Source organism: Panthera leo, chromosome F2 (assembly GCF_018350215.1).
Source record: "Panthera leo isolate Ple1 chromosome F2, P.leo_Ple1_pat1.1, whole genome shotgun sequence".
Classification (NCBI taxonomy): Eukaryota; Metazoa; Chordata; class Mammalia; order Carnivora; family Felidae; genus Panthera; species Panthera leo.
The window spans coordinates 29,096,135-29,115,533 of NC_056695.1; the positions used below are offsets into that span (position 1 = coordinate 29,096,135).

Sequence of the window (19,399 nt, forward strand, 5' to 3'; positions counted from 1 at the left end):
AAATGCCTCCTCTTCCTGAATGGTTTTGGTGAGCAGCACTACCAGAGCATTGGTTGAAGGAGTCAAACCAGATGTCTTCCCTTCCCTTCAGTCCCCCTGCTCATCCTGCCTTTGTCCCTCTACCATTTGGTCATCAAGCACTATTGAAACAAGTTACTCTATATCAGTCAAAACCACCTCCTCTTCCTCTCCTCTGCCACTGCCTGAGTTCATGCCTTTCTCTGTAACCGCCTCCATGCTCACAGTCCTCCTGTCTGTCCTCCACTGTGCTATGCTGCCAATGCAATCAATCAAGACAACAAATCTGGGGGTGCCTGGTGAGCTCAGTTGGTAGAGCATGCAACTCTTGACCTTGAGGTTGTGAGTTTGAGTAACCTTATCCTTTAATTCCAAGCTCATACACTCTTCCTTTGTGAAGCCTTCCTAAGAGACAGTCAGTCTCTGTGTCCCACTCCTTCGTTAGAGAGTAAATATCTGCTTCCTCGTCTGACCCCCTCTTTTGTTCACAGTGGAAACTGTGGGGGCCTTTTTTCTGTCTTTGTTTTTGTAAGATTAGTACAGGACCTGTAACATAGTAGGGCTCAATAAAAGTCTGTTAAATAAAAGAGAAACCAAACAAGAATGCCTGGTAGGACTGACACTAAATAATTAAAATCATTAGCTCTTCTGATCACATGATTTGCAAGGCCTATGACAAAGTTCCAGGGGAAGAAGGCATCACTGGTGTCCCTCATTATGTCATCATTTGCATGCATGCTTCTAGAAAATACTGTAGAATGGCGTTTGACTAGGGTGGCAGTGCTAAGCCTCTATGATCGGGGCATGGTGACCTGCCAAAGATATCCATCCCATCAACCTTCTTGAGCACTTTATGCATTGTCATTAAGAAGAAAAACAAGCTGTTCTCATTGCAGCAGGTCAAAAGTAATCACCTCTCCCTAGTGATAGGTCCCACTAAAATCTGCTTTGGGGGAACTTGGCTGCACATGGATATTCAAAACACACAAAAGCAATGAAATACATAAATAAATATACATATAAATAATCTCAATCTCAGAGAAAATGTACAAGTACAGCATAAGAAACCTTCTTTCCTTTCCCATTTGAGAGTAAGTAAATGGCTGGCATTATGCCCCATTAATCTACAACACTTCAGTGTGTATTTTCTATCAAGTAAGACATTCTCCTATATAACCATAATATAACCATTAAAATCAGGAAATTAATATTGATACTTTACTATAATACAATTCTCAGGGTCTATTCAAGTTCCATCAATTATTGCAAGCATGCACTTTGTAAGAAAAAGAGGCAGTCTTAAATTCAGATCTTGCAAAACAGACACCACATTTAGTTATCATGTCTCCTTAGTTTTGTTCTATCTGGAACAGTTCTTGGTCTTTCCTTGACTATCCTATCATAAGCATGACCTTTTCAATGTTTATAGGCCATTTCTTTTGCATAATGTTCTTCAGTTTGGGTTTGTCTGGTTCATCTTCATGAGTAGGTAGGAATATCACAGAAGTGATGGTGATGTGTTCTCATTTTATCCTATTCAAGTGACATGTGATTTGTATTTGTACCATTACGGTGACATTAACTTCGATCACTTAAGTTCCTATCTGCTTGGCTTCTGCACTGTGAAATTATTTTTTTCCCCTTTGTAATTAATAAATAGTTTGTAAGGGGGTTTTGATATTATGTATCACTCCTCATCAAACTATTAACTTAGTCATTACTTTTTTTTAAAGCTAATTTATTTATTTTGAGAGAGAGAGAGTGCAAGTAGGGGAGGAGCAGAGACAGAGGAGAGAACCCCAAGCCCGCCCTGCACTGTCAGTGTGGAGCCCAATGCAGAGCTTGAATTCACAAACCAAAAGACCATGCATGACCTGAGTCAAAGTTGGAGGCTTAACCAACTGAGCCACCCACGCACCCTTAATCACTACTTTTTAAATATATGTTTGAACTCATGGTTTTGTACTTTATTCAATGCATTACGAATTTTTTTTAATGTTTAATTTATTTTTGAGGAGGTGGGGAGAGGGGCAGAGAGATAGGGAGACGCAGAATCCCAAGCAGGCTCCAGGCTCTGAGCTGTCAGCACAGGGCCCGATGCGGGGCTCGAGATCATGTACCATGAGATCATGACCTGAGCCAAAGTCGGACATTTAACCAACTGAGCCACCCAGGTGCCCCCATTTTAGTCTGCTACTATTATTATTCGTTTTCTTTCTTAAATTGCCCCAGATTTTTCCAGTAAAAGTCCTTATAAGGTGGTCTCTGTGTCCCCATCATTCTTTGAGCACTTCTTTATTCCAGGCTGTATAAGAAGTTCCAGACTCATCTCGTACTTTCTCTACAGCAGTACTGAAGTCAACCAATTCTCCAAGGACCTCTGAAGAGGGACACTTAGAAACCAAGATGTGAATGCTAGATGCATGCAATGCTATTGGGAGTGCCACTGCTCCCAGACCCTCTCAGTGGACAAAGCTAGGAATATACATATTTGAATTTGAATATCTCGCTCCTTCTCTTTCTCTTTTGTCTATTGAAAACCATGAGTTCACACCCCAATCTTCAATTCCAGCCCAACACCATTATCCTTAATATTTTCTTACTTGTCAATCAATGTAATGATTCCTCTGTAGCTGACACAACTACCTCCATCCCTGTGGCTGCCCTCTTCACCACCCGCATGCCAGACAGCTCCTTCACATGGACACACTCTTCACTTGCTTAGGCTCTGACACCCAACCTGGGCCACCAGGAATCTACTACTGCACCCACATCATTCACCAACTTGCTCAATCCCACCTAATAGGTTTTGGACCAAATTGAACATGGCTCAATTCCTAGTCTCTGGACTGTGTCTGTGACCTCTTGCTTTCTAGGTATACATCTTAGTATAAACTATGGCTCTAGACTACAGATTTTGTTAGCCTCCTCTCAAGAACATTGGAGCCCTATTCCAGCCTAAGGCTTTAAAAGCTGAAAATCTAATACTTTCCCACTACCTCAGATGGGGGGCCATCCTTATTCTCTGTTACCATATAAGAATCACAGTCCTGGCCTGACCTGCTTAGTAGCAGACCTAGAATGTGTCAGGCCACAGCTTTATCATGCTCACTGCTCTAAGTTTTCTTCTCATTTGTGGCCCACAGACATTTAAATCTTGTCTTGAGCACAGTAATATATCCTTACAGATTTCTCTTTTTATACTTTATGTAACATTGCTATGTATTTGGAATATAGAAAACTAGCCAAAATCTGGGAAGAGGTAAGAAATGGGAGAGAGTTTCTATATCTTTCAACAGGATGATAATATAGGTAGAAAGGGTCATAAGTTAAAGTGCCAAAATCCTTTTAAGAAGCAGTATGGAGTTTGACTCCTTTGTTGTAATTTTTATTATTAAGACTATGAGTTCTGTGGGAGAGAGTAAGAGGGGTGCTGCTGAGGGGCTCTCTGGGTCTGGCCCTCAGCTTTGAAGCTCAGAACCTGCACTAATCCAACTTCAATGCCTTTATTTTGATGCTGACTAAGGTAAAGTTTCAGGTATGTATTGCACTGGTCTTTTAATGTCCTGGAAGCAATTTCATATTTGCCATTTTATATATTTTTTTTTCTCAAAAAGAGCCTCCCTAATTCTAAAAATGTTTACAATTCTGGATCTGTCCCTCACAAATTCTGGATCCATCCCTGTAAAGAACTTACAGTTAAGTCTCAGTGTAAATTTCCAATGAAGGAAGGTAATTTTCTAGAGAGCATATGAGTTAATGGAGGCTGAATTAATCCTCAGAAGGTTCCTAGGTTGCTTTGAGAGCAAGAGAGATGGGTGATCTTGGGGGTAGTTTATGTCGACCATGTAAATTTCAAAGCTATTCTGACCCACATATGGAGTGTGTCTATAATTCCTGCGTGATCAGTTTTGTATCTCTTGACTATCTCCTTCCAAAAGAATACTTTATTAACTGTGCCTCAAAATCTTACTTTTTCTTTCTTTAGGATTCCATATATACCACCTCTTGCCAGTTCTTAATTAACACATTCTTTTTTTGTTAGTGGGTAAAATAATTGATTAGGTAACAGCTTTCAACTCCTCTTCCCTGATTGCCCCTTGATCCAAATCTGACTGTTCCCTAATGCTTTCAACTTTATATTCACCGATCATCATCTAGGCTGGATTAATTCTATCATCCACTCTACAGATTTGCTGATCCCAGTTTAGTTCTCTGAAGGCCATTTGTTTCCAGGTTACAGGGTCATCTATTGTCCCCATGCATTAGGCTTTGAAACTGTAAACACAATTTGAAATTAAAAATAGTTAAATAATTTAAAAATTGGGAAAAAATCCTATAGAAAGTAGACATGTAAACGGTTTCTCCCTTTATTAAAAGCTTTACTGGGGAAAGCTTCTGGAAGGCCTCAAATATAGAAGAGGCACCTACATTATACTACACAGATAGCAAAAGCAGAATATCCACAGATAGGCAGAAGATACACTTTGCACTTTCTCTGGATGAAACATCAAGCGTTGTGGATTAATTCTGTCGCAGGCAACCACTGCTTTAGGTACATGGTGCCCACAGCAGTAAACCTAAAGCAGTAACAGAAGACTTCTTTCCAAAGAGCTTAAATCTAACTCAAGAGTAAAACATACAAATGCAACATGATTCTGGTTATTTTCAAATTATCAGTAATTGTTAATAATTATTGGAGATAAGCCAAAGAGGTGAAGCCTGAAAGAAATTAATAACAAAAACAACAATGATGGCTGTCATTTATGAAGTCCAACTAGGAGATACTACCTGTGGTGGTATTCTTAATATCTACATTTTACAGATGAAGAGACTGAGGTTCAGAGAGGTCTGACCAAGATCACATGGCCAATGGAAAAGGAGAATTATCATTCAAATCATTACTCCACATGGGCAAGTCAAGAGTTTGAGAAGAGTTTGAAAAGCAATCCAGGGGAAATGAGGTGAACAAAGGCAGCCAAGGACCACCAGGCTGATTTAGTCAGAGGGCAGATCTAAAGTGGAAGACAGGAGGCAGCAGAAGGGTAAGGGAGGGGGTTAGCTGCCAGCTGAGAAGAGAAGGGGGCTGAGAGGTTCTCAAAAATTTAGCCCTTTGGAGTTGATGTGATAAGCATGCAAGAATCAAGCAGGGGGAGTGGTCCTCTTCTCATATAGCATTTTGCAGACCTGGCATCTAAAGACCTGATGGGAAAAAGAACAGTCCTTGCAACCAGTAGTATCATTAAAAAAGAGTCTACGTTGAAGAATATTTACCCATCATCTAGGATGTGCCTAAATACACAGTAAACAAAGATATCAGCAAAACAGTAACAGTGCAGTGTAAATGCTATAAATGCAACAAACAGGGTGACAATAGGTAACTGGGGTAGGGGAACCAACTTTAGATAGGGAGATATTGGTCAATGTACCTTTTAACCACTCCCTATTCACACAAATAGCAAACATGAATGAATCTTAGTGACTTTTTCAGAAATACATAAAAAGTGAAATATACATATGAAATGTACCTCATATATATGTGTGTATATATTAATTAAATATACACATATTTAATTACATGAAACTACAAAGGTGTTGCATATGTTTATAAGAAGTGTCCCTTACTGTAAACTAGCTATAAGGAATGTACCCTTGAAAACCATCAAAAAGAATATAAACTGAATTCAAAGTCTATGATTTCATAGGGAAGTTTCCAATTAGAAGGAAATATTTGGAACACATTTTGAAAGACTTAGAGAATAGTGGCATTATAAGGCAACGTTTCCATTTCAAAGTACAAACAGAGTTTGAAATCTGCTGGCTTCACTAGAACATTTTTTTTTAATGTTTATTTATTTTGAGAGAGAGAGTGGGAGCAGGGGAAGGGAGGGGCAGAGAGAATCCCAAGCACGGTCCAGGCTGTTAGCAAGGAGCCCAATGGCAGGGCTTGATCTCACAACTGTGAGATCGTGACCTGAGCAGAAATCAAGACTCAAAGGCTGAGCGGACTGAGCCACCCAGGTGCCCCTTCACTAGAATATTTGTTAGTGAAAGTTGTGCTGTTAAAGAATAATCCCAGAGGTATCTGAAATTCCTACAAACTCCAGGAAATGCAAGTGCCCTTGGAGCATGCAACCTAAAAGGAGTTGGTTTCCTAAAAGCAAAACACCCTCAGATGTATCCCAGGTGTCCCACGCTCAGAGAGAAAAACATGAAAGGTCACAGATGTGAAAATTACAAATGAATCAACAAGATCCACTCAGTCTTGATAGCAGGCACCCCAGACTCCAAGATGGCATCATCTGTACCCAGGAAGGAGAAGAAGCCCATGGATGTCAAACTAGGAGGGCTGCCAAGCTGGATAATGATGTGGGATTTCACCCCAAAGGTGCTGCTGGAGCATTTCAAAGAGGTTACTACTGGTATTACATCAAGTATGTCAATCTGAAGAAAGGGGTATCGCTGGGATTTCTATGGTGCTGGCAGCTTATGTGCTTTTCAACTACTGTCGTTGCTACAAGGAACTCAAACAGGAGTGGCTAGGCAAGTACCACTGAAGAGGGCCCAGCATGGAGGCACATTCTGTATTCCTGACCATGATCTTTGCCTGGCACTCTTGAATCCTTACATATTCTAATTTAGAGTTAATACCTACTAAAAGATGACTTGTACATGGAAAAAAATCCACTCAATCTTTCTTTCATTAAAATAATACTAACCCAACAAAAGAAAAGAATTATGGGCTACATAGGGCTACAGGAGTTTAAGCTTTGGGATCTCCTACCCACCCCCTGCCGCTGTCCCCCAATTTGCAAGACCCCCTTCCAAGATCCTATAAGGGATCTAGCAATGTATTTCTCAAGATGATATGTTTTTGAAAATTTAGAGAAAAATTTTAATTCAATTTCTTTTTTTTAATGTTTTATTTATTTTTTTAACTTTTTAATGTTTGTTTATTTTTGAGAGAGAGAGACACAGGGTGCAAGTGAGGGAGGGACAGAGAGATGGAGACGCAGAATCCAAAGCAGGCTCCAGGCTCTGAGCTGTTAGAACCGGAGCCTGATGTGGGGCTCAAACTCACAAACAGCGAGATCATGACTTGAGCCAAAGTCGGATGCTTGACTGACTGAGTTACCTAGGCACCCCTCAATTCTATTTCTTACCCTATATTGTATAAACTTCAGGTTCTAGACCCTGGATCCTGCTGACTGAATGCCTGCCTTGTACTACACACTACATTCAATGCTGGAGATACAAAGACGAACAAGGCACATCCTTCCTAGGGAGAAGCTTGGTGTAAAACAGAAACAAGAAAAATAATTGCAATGGGACACCTGCTTGGTTGTGGACTGTACAATGGGAACAGAAGCCCAAGGAATGTTCTTGGGTTGTTGTTATCAGCCTATTCATTAAAAATTTAAGCTTGGATTTCTTTTTTTAAGTGGTGAATGTCCATTCATATGACACTTAAAGTAACACAGGAACTTGGGACAGTCAGGAGAACTGAAAGCACCAAAAGTATTCAGGTAATCCATAAGGTTCACATATAAGAACATACATAAGGAGATAAGAATGGAAAAAGAAGGGCAAGAGTGTGGGGCTTGGAGTTCCAGGTAAGGGACTCTCGCCTCTGTTCCAGATGGGTTTTCAGCAGAATATTACTATAAATAAGCCCTGCTTTAGAATGGCAGTTGTGTTGGGGTGCCTGGTGGCTCAGTCGGTTGGGCGGCTGACTTCGGCTCAGGTCATGATCTTGCGGTCTGTGGGTTTGGGCCCCATGTCGGGCTCTGTGCTGGCAGCTCAGAGCCTGGAGCCTGCTTCTGATTCTGTGTTTCCCTCTCTCTCTGCTCCTCCCCTGCTTGCGCTCTCTCTCCCCCACTCTCTCTCTCTCTCAAATAATAAACATTAAAAAAAAAAATTTAGAATGGCAGTTGTGCATGGAGCTGAGCTGGTTGAATGGAGACGTGCTGGCAGAGCAGTTAAGAAAGTCTGGTCCAGGTAGTAGCAGCAGAATGAAAAGTAAGGGATGGGCTTAATAGACACAGGAGAAGAATCAGAACTTCAAACCTGATTTGGATGTAATGGCGGGAGGCCTAAGAAGGAGCCTCACATTACTCCGAGGCTTGGTGGACAATTAATAAGGTAAAAATTAATGACAACTCAAGAGGAAGACTGTCTGATTTGGGGAGGAAGATGGTAAGTTTGAGCTCAGCTTCATTACTTCTGAGATACTAGTAGGTCAACAAAGTGAAAATGTGTCATTCTTTGCTACTCAGTGTGGTCTGTTGGACAGCATCATTGGGACCCCCTATGAACTTATTAAATATGCAGTGCTTAAGCCACAGTCCTGCTGAATCTAATCGGTATTGTAAATCTGCACATGTAAAGCCCTGGGATCTGTCTTGGGTCCAAACTGCTCAGGACATCACCAAACTTCCTCTATTCTGGGGATTAAAACTTCCAGGATTTAGGACCTGTTCTATAGATGTGATTGGTACAAAGGAACCACAGAAAAAAATAGATTGGTAAATTTGTGTGGGACCCTTTAAAAACTTCTGCCTATGCAGTATACCAAAGCCAAACAAACACCTGCGGACCATGTGTACAGCTGTCACGGCCAGCTGACTCATCTACCCATCTGCCTGTTGCATCACACATTTTCCTCTGTAATTAAGGGCAGTGATAGTAACATCAAAGAGAAAATAACTTACAGGGATTGTAATGAACTTGTCAAATTGTAAGAATTTGGGTATAGACAATAAGTGAGAATTTGAGCATAATGCCATAATTATAAAATCAGTATCTTATACTCTTCAAAACTCTCCATGTTTATAAATACTGATTTTTCCTTGTTAATCACATAAGTCAATTCTTCAAGTTCACCCTAAGACAGATATCTGTGTGTAAGAAATCACCTCCCAAACTCACCAGAAAAAGCAAACATAACTATGACATTTTCTAATATCCAGTTTTTGCAAATGCACAAAAAAATCCTTTCCTTTTCTTTTTCACTTCTGCTGTCTGAAGAGTATTTATACAATAGTGCAATGCTATCTTTTAAACTTGGAATATGATTTGGCATGCCACTTGAATGTGTTGGGAATGGGTTTTTAAGGAAAGTTCACTCTAAGTAAAATAATGTGTATAACAGCACGTGTAACCAGTAAAGACCATATCACAATATGCTACTATATTGCGATTAGATATACTCAGACTAGTGACCTAATGACTCAATTATTCTGAACACCAACCATGTGCCAGGAATTTGGCTAGACATTTTACACATATGAACTCTTTATAAGCACCTTAAGATCTCAATTGCACAGAGTTCTTGGATGTTCATATTTTCCTGAAATCTTCAACAAAAGGGAAAAAAAATGAAAGGTGACCCTCATTTGGAGAATATGCAAAGGCAATATGTTTACCAACGGTATGAATTTTATTTTCATTATTATTTTTTTAATTTTAGAGAGAAAGCGAGTGAGCAGGGAAGAGGGGCAGAAGAAGGGAGTGAAAGAATCTCAAGCAGGCTCCATGCTCAGCTCAAAGCCCGAAGTGGGGCTTGATCCCACAATCCTGGGGTCATGACCTGTGCTGAAATCAAGACTCAGATGCTCAACTGACTAAGCCACCCAGGCACCCCATGACAACTGTGTGAATTTTAAAAGAGGGTGTAAATGAAATGTCACTGTTTCATGGGCATAGACTGCTTCAATCAGCACCAGAGCAATTAGGACAAACCATATATGACATTGCTGCCCAATGTCAAACTGGCATTTAGCAACCAACTATTGGCCAAATAGAATTTCATATGGTTCAGCTTATACTGTAATTAGGTAATTTCTCTTGGGCCAACTCATGCTGTAAGTAGACAACAAAATCAAAAGTGAAGCCCAGAGTGAACATCTAAGATTATTTTCTTTCCTGCGGTTGATTTTCAAAGTACAGTCATCTCTCTAATGCTATTGCTACACGGACTCTTAGTGTCAACTCTGAAACCTGACTGCCAAGAGAGAACCTAAATTTCATGATGAACCACGGGTCAGAATGCCCTTGTCTGATCATTGCTCCAATCATCAGAGAAAAGTTGACAGATAGTGTGATAGGGTGGACGTCAACCCCACAGAAAAAACATTTTTTGTTTGTTTCTTTGACTGAAAAGGTACATGTGATTTTTCAGCTTCTTTGAACTAAAAATCTAAAAACTTAGAAGGCAGGGGAGCCTGGGTGGCTCAGTCGGTTAAGTACCCCACTCCACCTCAGGTCATGATCTCATGGTTCATGGGTCTGGGCCCCATATCAGGTTCTCTGCTATCAATCAGTACACAGCCGGCTTTGGATCCTCTGTTTCCCTTTCTCTCTCTCTCTCTCTCTCTCTCTCTCTCTCTCTCTCTCTCTGTGCCCCTCCTCTGTTCATGCTCTCTCTCTCAAAAATAAATAAATACTAAAAAAATAATAATAGGGGCACCTGGGTGGCTCAGTCAGTTGAGTGACTTGGGCTCAGGTCATGATCTTACGATTCCTTGAGTTGGAGCCCTACATTGGGCTCGCTGCTGTCAGCGCAGAGCCAGCTTTGGATCCTCTGTCCCACTCCCTCTGTCCCTCCCCCACTCATGCTCTCTCTCTCAAAAATGAATAAACATTAAAAAATAATTTAAAAAACCCAAAAATGCAAAGACCTAAGGGTAAATGTATCTCCTTGTCTAAAATCTGTTGCCAAAAAAGCTGACCTGACACAAATAAGAAGCTAACTATGTTTATTTTCAAGATATCTTATTTCATGTAATCAAATATTGAATGCATGGCCAATTCATGCCTGTGAGTGTAGGGCTAATTTTGTATCGTGGCAGGATAATGGGATGAATACAGTCTCCAAAAGTTACAGGGGGGAGAATATTGTTATCTGGGAAGGTTGTTTTTTTTTTTTAGGAGATACTATATACATCACATTTTAAATTGTATAAAACCTTAAATGGTCAGACAAGGGTCAGCAGAGTGAGTGTAATTAACTCATTAATTACAAAATCCTCCAAATGTATTATTTCCAAGTTAAAAAAAAAAAAGAAAAACAGGACAGGAAATAAAAAATGGATGACACTGAGGGTGGGGTGGGGGAATGGGCAAAATGGGTAAAAGGGAATGAGAGATACAAGCTTCCAGTTATGGAATGAGGAAGTCACCAGGATAAAAGGCACAGCCTAGGGCATATAGTCAATGGTATTGTAATAGTGTTGTATGGTGACAGATGGTAGCTACACTTACGGAGAGCAAAGCATGTTGAATCACTATGTTGTACACCTGAAACTAATGTAATATTGTGTGTCAACTATATTTAAAAAAATAACTGACAGAGATTAGTGGTTATGTTAGTACGAGATATAGAAAATAGCATAGTACTAGACAAAATAAACATTCAACAAGTTTAACAAACTATTACTATTACTACAATTGTTATTATTGAATGTGCAGAATTGTCTTTGAAATAATAGCTCATTTTATTTTATTTTTATGTATGTTCATAAGGTGTTAGTTTGGTTTCAGATTTCATCAGTCAGGTCAAGAGAGTAAAGATGCTTTTTTCTGTAAGAAATTATAAAATTAATTATGCATGCAACACATTATCTTATAACTTATATGTTGCAATAGTCAATTCTCATAGCAGAATCTGTACAAAACTGGAATCTGAGGGGCGCCTGGGTGGCGCAGTCGGTTGAGCGTCCGACTTCAGCCAGGTCACGATCTCGCGGTCCGTGAGTTCGAGCCCCGCGTCAGGCTCTGGGCTGATGGCTCGGAGCCTGGAGCCTGTTTCCGATTCTGTGTCTCCCTCTCTCTCTGCCCCTCCCCCGTTCATGCTCTGCCTCTCTCTGTCCCAAAAATAAAAATAAAAAACGTTGAAAAAAAAAAAATTTAAAAAAAAAAAAAAAACTGGAATCTGAAAACCTGGATTTCAGTGTGGGCTCTGTACCTAGTGCTAACCAAGGAAAAGTTGCTTGAAGTCTGTGAGCCTTAATTTCCTTATCCACAAAACAATGCCAGCCTATAGCAGCAATAATAGCTAACTTTCAGAGTATGATGTTTCTTCATTGCCAGGGCTTTTCTAAGAACTTTACACACATTAACTCGGTTACTAATATTTCATCTAACATCTAGCATTTACTTAGCAAAAAAGGGGGATTGTGCTGGTCAGTCTCCATTGTCCTCCAACACCTGCCTTGCCCTGCCCTGCCAGGAAGCTGACTCCCGCAGATCAGACACTGGGGCTCCAGCCACCAGACTTTCAGTTCAGACAGGGGGTGGCATCAGGAAGTCCCCAGAAGCTGGGAGGAGAGAGATGCTGGGGTATTTCGTCTCCGCTTCCTTCTTGATTTAGCAACCCTATTCTAATTTGTGTATGTTGTGGTGTATGGCAGGGGCGGGGGATGGGGGGCTGTTCCCCAAGACTAAATCTCCTGCCTGACAGCCTCTTTTCCATGGTTCCCCTTCTCCCTAGGTTCAGTAAACACCATTTTCTTCTTCAGCCTCTTAGCCCCCTTGGTAACAACTTTCTACATTTGCCAGTCTTCTGGTACCCCAACATCCCTCTTTTGTTTCCTTAACTCCCTTCCCACATCACCCTAAGGAGTTGTTTCATTAACATGTCTTGATTTGAACCCTTTAAGTGGAATGCTCTTTCTTGCTGGGACCCAGACTCTTATGGGGATTTACTATTTCAGCATTTTAGTCAACTACATTACTTAGTATGAGAGTATGTTAAACAGAGCTTTGTTTTATTTCATTTTGTTTTTAATGAATTGGTATGTTAGGAAATATGATCTTGAATTTCAGTTGTTTTAAAAAACTAAAAGATTTGTTTCTAATCTGAACTAGTTCACTTTTTTTTTTTTTTTTTTTTTTTTTTTAACAATCTCTTTCATTTGGTTCACACTTGAAGGAAAGGGTATTTGGGATTTAATTTAGTTCTGGAGTTCAACAAATTAGCCTGCTATATTCCAGTTAATGGTTCATGGTTTGGTATGGTTCAGGTTCAAGCATAAAACCCCGAAATACTGGAAAAGGCAAGTTGGCAAGTTGAAGTATGGTTTCTCTGAGTGGGGCTAACGCACACTCTACAAATATGAGGCTACATTCCTACAATGATAGAAACTCAAGGTCATCCTAGTAATAAAACAAAGTTAGTGATTCTCACTTAAATGAATGGTTCATCGGCCCCTGATTTCCCTGTGTATATAGTTGAGCTTCCTAAACAAAATTATGACAAACTGTGTGTTCATGTTTTCTAAGTGCTATTATATCTCATCTGTTTCTTTCTCAATGAATTCCCTTCTCAATTAGATCAGTATTTCTCAAAGTATGGGCCCCAGACCACCACCTGGAATTTGCTAGAAATGCAGATTTTTGATCCCCACCCCAGATCTACTATATTAGAAAATCTAGGGGTGGGCCCAGCAATCTGTGTCCTAATAAGCTCCCCCAGTTGATTCTAGTACCCAATGAAGCTTGAGAAATACTGAATTAGATCATACGTTTCTTGAAGTCAAATCCTATCTAGTATTTCTATGTTAGAATTGGGCTCTACTCAAAATCATGTTGATATTATCAGTTTCATGTGTGTGTGACACGATAAAAGGGGCAGCTGATGGACTGCCCAAAGACCTAAATGACAGAGCCAGCATTTGAACTTGGGCAATCTAACTCCAGAGCTTAGCTTACTGAGCACAACTACGCTAGAATCCCTCCCTAATGGCCACACAAGAGGTGAGACATGAAGCACTAGGACACTTTGAGCAAAATTTGAGGAACAATATTCATGTAAATTTTTTAACTCTCAAATATCCTTAATATGAAAATGTGATACGTATTTAGAATAATATATATTTGCTTCATTTTTTTATCCGGTAGAAAAAGTCAAGATGTAATTTTGTTAATATACATCTGAATTTTCAAGCACAAGTCTCTGGTTATCCTGAAACCTGATGAGTTTTTACATTTTTGCTATTGAAAGCCAGTTTCTTTGCTTAATGAAAACCAAGCAGAGCTGAACACGAAGAGTACAGCTACAGTCTGTAATAAAGCCATGGACACATAGTTCTAAGCATTCCAAATGGGTTTAACTGTATCTTCTGGCTTTCATATTTCTTTCTTTAGGACAATAGGTCTGTTTTAATTATACATATTTTTGTTTGTTTGTTTTTTGTTTTTGTTTTTGTTTTTTGTTTTTTGTCTGGAGCCAGATCTCATAGCTTCCTGAGAAAAGCATAAAATGGACAGGAAAAGCATGGGTGGGAGTAGGTGGGGTTGATTTCTAATCTAGGGATTCCCTTAGTTGAAACGAATGATGTTTCACTACGCAGGCACATCTTCAATGTCACAATGAATAATGTATAATGGTTTAGAGAAAGATATAATAAAAGATCCCTATGTTCCAAAGCCAGTAATTTGGGCATTATGCTAGTTCCTCCTTCTCTCGCCCCCAAACACAATCTGTCACAAAGCCCTACGGATTCTAGCTGCCAAACCATTCTCAAACCTGCCTTTTCTTTTTCAGTCATATTACAACTGCCTTAATTCAAGACCTGGACTCTTCCTAGGTCTTCCTCTCTCCTGCTCCCCTTTGCCTCATTGTCATCACAATTATACTTTTCTTAAGGTCATGCTGTTTCCCTGTTTTCAATGTCACCAACGACCCCTCCCACACCCAATTGATTAAGTCATTAGCAGGCAACCTCCTGTCTCTTCTCCTTGCTTAACAATGTGCTGTACAAACCAACCTGTTTCATACTTTCCAACCTTTGCTTCCCAGCCTTTTCTCCTACCTGGATTCCCTTTCTCCTCCTGGGCCAAGAGAGCAATACATGCATTTCTTTCAAAACCTAGCTCAAAGGGAGCTTTCTTCACCCCAGGAGCAGGAATTTCTCTGTCCCTTGCCATCACTGCACCTTGAACATTATCTCACAATTCATCGCTGATAATTTTAGTTATTTATTTGTATGCCTTGCTCAGTTCGGATTTCCAGACATTGCACACAATGCCTAACATGAAATAGGACACATAATTTAAGGAATGACCGTATTCCTCAATACTGGATAATAGTCTCTAGCTATGTTAAATGATATTGGGTATGCACACAACTTGAAAATCTTTTAACTCTCATGCAAATGATTTCAAAAGCCAGATGCTTGGAGTTGAAATAGCTTCATTGCCTCTGTCACCAATAGCATTTGCTCATTCTTTATCTTCAGTTATGAAGTAAGTACAAAAAATGGTTTTATCAACCACAAAAATCTTCTTCCTATTGCTGGAGTTTTATAACAGTATGGCACAAAGGAATCATAGAGAAAAGCTAGCTGACCAACTTATTTGCCTTATTCTGCTTAAATCACATATTTTGGTTTTTAGTCCAGATATGTCTAGTGTGTCCAAGAAATTTGACTTTGAAAATGAACTTGAATTGACTAAATTATTTGGTGTAGCTATTAACCTCAGAAGTCATATTATAAAAGCTTGAGATATAAAACAAAATGCAAATGTATTAATTAACAATAAAAGATATAGATGTGTTTAGAGACCTTACTATTCCTATCCACTCCTATTAAACAGGAGGCAAAATTAGAAATCAGAGGGCCATATGTTAAGTGTGGAATCATAGGAAAGGGAAACTGCCAGTCTTATGAGATGTTTCTTCCAGACTAGAAAAAAGCAAAATGAACCATCCCTGACTTCGCTGTTAACAGAGCACACTTCTTCTCCGGGACCTGGAAGCACTGCGTCTGGTAGGGTAAATGACTTTCTCCTGACCAATGCAGGAGAAATACTACCAACTCTCTGTTTGGGGGGGATAGGTTTGGTCTTTCCTGCTGCCTAGATTCTTGTTTCTGCTTACAATTTTCACTTGTTTTTATTTTGTTTTGACAGGGCATAATAAGGCGACCTCAGAACTCACCCCTCTCACTCTTGATGTTCGCTCCTTGGCCTTTTGTCCTGGCTTGGCCTTGTTATCCTAGTTATGATTTTCACTTCCTCTTAATCACATTACAGGTAGACCAGGGAATAAGGCAATCACCCTGGATAAGACGTAGTCACAGTTTTCTCAGGCATACAGTTATGATTTATCTCATCTATAGGTGACAGGTCTCATCTGCCATACTTTTATACTTTCTGATTTTTGTTCTCAGACAATGGCATTCTGGAAGCACCTAACGGTAGTCCCCTAGATACTGACTATACTTGACACATGATGGTTTAATCAGCTATAGTCCCAAAATAATGTTTTGAAAAGGAAGAGGTAAAATTAAATATGAAGAGCTGAATCTTTCTCATACTGACCCTTCAAAACACTTCTCTTTCTGCCTCTACTCAAAAGCAGAAGATGGGAGGTGACCTTCATAAAGTTATATTGGGTAGAAAAATTACTCACTGCCAGAGGCTAGGAAGAGAGGCTCTCTGTTCACATGATCTCCCCCGTGGTTTTCCGTGGTTGCAGAAGCTCAGAAGAGTGTGTATACAGGTATTCTCTGTGTCGCTCAGGAGTTGACTTCATTTTTTTTTTTTTAATTCCACTCATGGGATGCCTGACTTCTTTTCCAAGGTTGGCCACAATCATTCATGGCCTTGAAGGGCATAACTTGTGCATTATCTGCATTATGTTTCATACCTATATAACAGAGATAAAAGATACTTTTGAGTATAAAAGTAGGTTTTGATCTACTATATAGATTTAAACCAGTGTCAGCTTCTAAGAAAAAAGAAATTATTCAATGTATTTTTTAAAGGTTTTAATCCTAGTTGCTCTATTTTGGGCACTTTTCTGAAATGTGATTCCAATTATTTATATAATAGAAAAGAAAAAAGCTAAGCCTCTTTCAGTATGTGACTCACAACTCACTACCCACACACAACTTTTAAAATTATCTTTACACAATATTAGCATATTTTGGCGCTTAACTATACTATCGCTGGCCACTTATTAAAACTTTCAGCTGTTTCTGTGAGGATCACTTGTTTTATGGACCCTTTTCAATAGGTTCATTCACCTTCCCCTGATCTAGATTCTTGATTCTTCCTCCTCATCATAAAATACTCAGAAAGATTGCTTATGCATTTGCATTAGGAACTATAAAAAGAGCACAAAAGAAAATGGGCCTTAAAGAAAATTTTAGAGTACACTGACATGCAATACACGAACAGCAAAATAAGGAGAGTGAGTCACTATAAAATTAGTCAGTTGGATTCAGAATGTATGTTTTAGGGATAAGTGTATTTAAGGTTCATAAAAGTAGATGAGGCAGATAATACTGACTTACATGTGTAGAATGTGTGGCAATATAATCCAGTGGTGAAGACAAAGGCATCGGAGCGATAGGCCTGGGCTCACAGTCCAGCTTTCCAAATTACTTGCCATGTGACTACTGATGTGACAATATCTTTTGGACCTTTGGCATTTAACTGATCTAGGCCTCCAATCACTCCTCCGTAAAATGGGGTTTCTAATACCTTCTTGTTTGTTGACTGAATGATATAAAGTATAGGAAAGTACTGAGCACAGTGCCTGGACATAGCGAGAGTTCAACAAATAGTTGTGTTTTACTCATATATGGAAGTTAAGAAACTTAACAGAAGACCATGGGGGAAGGGAAGGGGAAAAAATAGTTTCAAACAGAAAGGGAGGCAAACCATAAGAGACTCTTAAATACAGAGAACAAACTGAGGGTTGATGGGGGAGCAGGTCTAGTAGAGGGGAAAATGGGCGATGGGCATTGAGGAGGGCACTTGTTGGGATGAGCACTGGGGGTGTTGTATGTAAGCAATGAATCACGGGCATCTACCCCCAGAACCAAGAACACACTGTATACACTATATGTTAGCCAACTTGACAATAAATTATATTAAAAAAAATAGTTGTGTTTTAGAATCACTGTGCTTTCTACTTATTCAAAGAGTTTTCAAATGCATCATCTTTTCTGATCTGGACATCAGTTTGGTAGAGAAGATCAACAGGTATTATATACCCTTTATAACCCCCTACACACACACATCCATCTTCCAGTTAGATGAGGAAAGAGAGATGCATAAAATGGAAATGATCTGCTTAAGCTATTGACAGCATCAGCACAAAAACTGAACTAGAACTCTTTCTACTCCGTCTCACCAAATAGGAAGCATAGCCATAGGTGTTCTCGACTCCAGACAGAGTGACACCATGTATGCAATTACTGTTCTCTGACCAGACTAGGAAAATTTTATAGAAAACATTAAAGATTTCCAGGACTATTTGAGCGGTGGGTACAAGGTGACTTTTTAGATGAGGTGTAAGATTGGTGCTTAGCCCTGCTTGGGGAAAATCTCACCAGGGGTGTATTCTAAGGGGATGGACCCTTGATATATGCCAGAGAAGAATAGAGATACATCAATTTCTTCTGCAAGTAGGACATACCCACCCATAGAACTGTAATAAAGATTAACTTGGTTAAAATGCATGAAGGAATTTGTACGTGGAGCTGTTACAGAAGTTGAGACTCTGGACATAAAGAAAGTAGAAAAAATTATGCAGCTCCGTTCTTTTTCCCTTTAATATATGCTATCTCAGATTGTGTAAAATCTTTTTACTTTGTTAGATTTGCCTGAATTTAGGTTAGGGAGTCACTGAGGTTAATAGGCATCCATTTATAAGGTATACATAGTTCTAAAGTTTATTTATTGACCAGCCATTTATAAATTAATATGTTGTTTAATCAGATTGTTTTCCTAATTTTTATTTATTTTTAATTTTATTTTTTTAATGTTTATTTTATTTTGAGAGAGAGCGAGCGCAAGCATGAGTGGGGGAGGGGCAGAGAGAGAGAAGGAGAGAAAGAATCCCAAGGAGGCTCCACACTGTCAGCACAGAGCCCAACACAGGGCTCAATCCCACAAACTGTGAGATCATGACCTGAGCTGAAATCAAGAGTTGGACATTTAACCAACTGAGTGCGCCCCACTTTTTCTTTAAATGTTTTTTTATTTTATTTTGAGAGAGAGAGAGAGGGAGAGTTGCTTTCCTAACTTTTAAATGACACTGAAGAAAAATCAGAATAATTCTGGCAAGAAGAGGCAGATAATTTGAGGATAAAGAGCAATTTGGTAGTACACAATATTGGGTGTCCAAGTATAAGAGTACAGTGTTTTTAAAGGGCAGAGAGTTGCACAGAAGGAGATGGCAGAGTCTCAATATTACTATATGGCAAAATTTTCCAGATTTATGCCTATAACAAGAGAAAGCATAGAAATATTTTTATTCTTCATATTCCTCTTGCATAAGGAGGCCCTTATGCTTCCTGTAACCTTAACTTATGGTCCCACTCACTAATATTTGACTCTACAATGGTTAAACAGATGTTTTGGGCTG

The 19,399-nt window shown here is 39.4% G+C and overlaps 1 long non-coding RNA gene and 1 pseudogene across 1 annotated transcript in view; one reads left to right on the top strand and one right to left on the bottom strand.

Moving 5' to 3' along the window:
- The window catches only part of LOC122210666, a 237,897-nt gene that overhangs the window by 179,111 nt on the left and 39,387 nt on the right, over positions 1–19,399 (bottom strand). Inside the window, exon 3 of the long non-coding RNA XR_006198162.1 lies at positions 16,433–16,669. This is a non-coding gene — a long non-coding RNA (uncharacterized LOC122210666). The remainder of the gene's footprint in view (positions 1–16,432; positions 16,670–19,399) is intronic.
- Positions 6,311–6,575, top strand: LOC122210664 (annotated as a pseudogene).